Here is a 3941-nt window from a genome sequence, read left to right on the forward strand (position 1 = left end):
AAAAAAAAAATTACATGAAGGATCTCCAGTCAAGATGGCAGAGTAAATGAATGCTGTGCTTGCCTCCACTCAAACCATGTCAAAATTACAATAAACTATAGAACAACTATCATTGAGAATTGCCTGGAGTCTAACCGAACCAAAGTCCCACACTAAGGACATCTAGAATAAGCCACCTCAAGACTGGTAGGAGGGGCAGATGTGGAATAGGCTGGTCCCACACCTGAGTGGGACCATTAAAAATTGGGAGGGATATCTCCGCTGTGGAGGTCCCCTCCCATACCCACCCTGGAGGAGCGAGGGGGTGCCAGCCATACACCAGGTTCCCCAGCCAAGGGTTCCAGTGCTGGGGAGAAACGTCCCAATAACTTTTGGCTGTAAAAACCAGTGGAGATTGTGGCTGGGTGATACAGAGGGCAGCTGCAGTCCCAGGCACTCCTCTTAAAGGGCCTCTGCATGGACTTGCTTGCTGACGGACTCACTTGCTCTGAGCACCAGTGGTGGGGTAGCAGCTAGAAAAGTGCCAAGGATATACAGGAGGTACTGAGTTGTCCGGTTTCAGGGCAAGGGCTAAGAGGGGCAGCTTTCTCCCAGACAAAAGTGCTGGCAGAATCCAATGTTTCTTTGTTGAGCCCTCCCCGTCCTGGCATGGAAACACAGTCAGCTTCCATATGTGAGTCTCCATCAACTTGGCTAACATCGTTCATCCACATCAGTCACACTGCCCTAGTGATTCCCTGAGACCCCGTCCCACCCAACTTTTGGGCATACCCAAGCCTCTTCCAGTGGCTTTTCCACAGAAACACCTATCTTGACTCATGCTGTGGACTTTCCTAAAATCTCTCAAAGGTTTACAAAACCCAAACAAGCATCATCTGGCTTCAGTGTGTCCTGTACCTCTTGTTGAGCAGCCCCAAGGCTGGCACTACTGGCAGCCGGTGTTGGTTCATGAATTGGCCTCTCGAGGCACCTATAAACCAGCACAGGTGGTGGCTATGTACGGACTGCTTTGAGGATCATGCCAGGTGGCCCTGAGCAGGGCACAGGCTGTAGCAGAATTTGGCCTGTGGCAGGACTCCTCCCAGAAGTCCCTGGAAGACTGCACCACTGGGACCCACAGGACACCCATTACATAAGGCCATTCTACTACGACTGGGAAGCAGCAGCCCCACCTAATACATAGAAACAAACACAGAGGGCAGCCAAAATGGGAAGACAAAGAAACATGTCTTAGGCTGCCACAAGGAGAGGAGCTGTCACTATGTCCATGCATTTGCAATGGATGGTCGTGCACAACTGCTCCAGCTTCCTGATCAAAAGGAACAGGCAGACGTGTAGCACCAAGTTCAATAATTGAAGGCCCGTAACTCCTTCTACTACAATGGGCTGATTCACTGCAAGATTGTGGGCGTGGAGGCAGCCGCCAATGGCAAAGGTGTGGTGGTCATCATGAAGTGAATATCCGGCCAGCAAAAACCAGCCACCTCCTATATGCGGACCACCATCAACAAGAATGCCCAGGCCACCCTCAGCAGCATCTGGAACAAGATCTGCAACAACAAGTACTGCCCTGACCTGCACATGGTCGATATCCTCAGAGCCAGCACCATCCTGTAGAGCCAGAATCCCATGACACTGAAGAGGAAGCAGGCTCATCCCACCAGGATCTCCTAAGCACTTCTCCCTCAAAGCAATGAAGCATAAAGTATCAACTTTCTCAAAAAAAAAAAAAAGGAAGAAAGAAAGAAAGATGTACTAAACGAAAGAAGAGAACAAAGGTCCAGAAAAAGAACTAAACAAAATGGGGACAAGCAATCTACCTGATGCAGGATTCAAAACACTGGTTATAAGGATGCTCAATGATCTCAGTGGAAACTTCAACAAAGAGATAGGAAACATAAACAAAGAACCAGTCAGAAATAAAGAATACAATAACTGAAATGAAAAATACATTAGAGAGAATCAACAGTAGATTCAATGAAGCAGAGTCGAATGAACGAATTAGGTGGTAGCAGAAAACACCCAATCAGAACAGTAAAAAGAAAAAAGAACCCCCCAAAATAAGGATAGTTTAAGGGGACTCTAGGACAATATCAAGCATACCAATATTCTCATCTTAGGGGTACAAGAAGAGAGAAAGCAAGCTACTGAAAACTATTTAAAGGGGGCCAGCCAAGTGGCTCAGTTGGTTAAGAGCTTGCTCAAGAGTGCAAGCTCTTAGCAACAGCGGTTCGAGTCCCAGCCTGAGCTGAGCTGCCAACAGGTGGCAGGATGGCTCAGCTATTAAAAAAAAAAGAAATAATAACAGAAACTTCCCTAACCTGGACAAAGAAATAGACATACAGGCCCAGCAAGCAAGATAAACCCAAAGAGGCCCACACCAAGACACATCATAATTAAAATGCCAAAGATTAAAGACAAAGACAGAATCTTAAAGCAGCAAGAGAAAAACAGTGAGTTATTTACAAGGGAGCTACCATAAGACTATCAGCTGATTTCTCAGCACAAACTTTGAAGGCCCGAAGGGATTGGCACAAAATATACAAAGTGATGAAAAGCAAGGCCCTACAACCAAGATTATTCTACCTAGCAAAGCTATCACTTAGAATCAAAGGAGACATAAGAGCTTCCCTGACAAGAAAAAGTTAAAGGAGTTCATTCACCACCAAACAAGTATAAAAAGGAATCTTAGAGGGACTTCTTTAAAACAAAAAAGAAAATGAAAAAGAAAAAAATATGAATAAGAATAATAAAATGGCAATAACTACATATCTATCAACAATTACTTTAAATGTAAATGGGTTAAACCTTCCAATCAAAAGATAGTGTGGCTGAATAGATAAGAAAACAAGACCCTTACATATGCTGCCTATAAGAGACTCACTTCAGATCGATCAACAGACACACACACACACAGACTGACAGTGAAGGGATGAAAAAAGATATTTCATGAAAATGGAAATTAAAAAAAAAAAAAGCTAGTGTAGCAATACTTATACCAGACAAAATAGATATTAAAACAAAGGCTATAACAAAAGACAAAGAAGGACCCAGTAAGCCCTCTTCCTGGTATTTATCTGAAGAAACCCAAAACGATACTTCGTGGGGACGTGGGCGTCCATACGTTCACAGCATTGATAACAATGGCCAAGATGTGGAGGTGGCCTCGATGCCCACTGATGGATAAATGGATAAAGAGGTGGTGGTACATGTATACAGTGGAGTATTGCTCAGCCATGGAAGTAAATGGGTTCTTGCCATCTGCGGTGGCTGATAACCTGGAGGGTATTGTGCTGAGTGGAGTATGTCAGAACAGAAAGACAGATGCAAAGTGATTTCACTTATATGTGGAATCTAAAGAACAAATAAACAAACAAAGTGAAAATAAACTCATAGATACAGAGAACATTTTGATGGTTGCCAGATGGGAGGGAGGTTGGGGGGATTGAGTGAGGGGGTGAAAAAGGGGAAGGGATTAAGAAGTACAAATTGGTTGTTACAATGTAGTCATGGGGATGTAAAGTAACACATAGGGAATATAGTCAATAATGTAGTAATAACTATGTATCGTGCCAGGTGGGTACTAGGATAGTCAGGGGGTTCATTTCTTAAGTTATATAAACATCTAACCACTATGCTGTACACCTGAAATTAATATAAAATAATATTGAATTCCAACTGTAATTGAAATTTTAAAAGAGGGGGGAAAAGCTGAAGGAAATAAGAGGTCCAAATTTCGAAGTAGAAAACAAGTAAGTCACGGGGATGTAATGTACAGCATGGGAAATACAGTCATTAATATTGTGATAATGTGGTGCGGTGTCAGATGGTTGCTGGACTTATCATGATGAACGCTTCTTTAGGTATATAAATGTGGAATAACTATGGTGTACACCTGAAACTAATATAATATTGTATGTTAGCTATATTTTAATAAAATT

At 43.1% G+C, this 3941-nt stretch overlaps 1 pseudogene; it reads left to right on the plus strand.

Moving 5' to 3' along the window:
• The first annotated feature begins 1261 nt into the window (after window positions 1-1261).
• Window positions 1262-1679, plus strand: LOC109377566 (60S ribosomal protein L28 pseudogene; annotated as a pseudogene).
• Window positions 1680-3941: the final 2262 nt, after the last annotated feature.

This window comes from Hipposideros armiger, unplaced genomic scaffold (assembly GCF_001890085.2).
Source record: "Hipposideros armiger isolate ML-2016 unplaced genomic scaffold, ASM189008v1 scaffold_1453, whole genome shotgun sequence".
Lineage (NCBI taxonomy): Eukaryota > Metazoa > Chordata > Mammalia > Chiroptera > Hipposideridae > Hipposideros > Hipposideros armiger.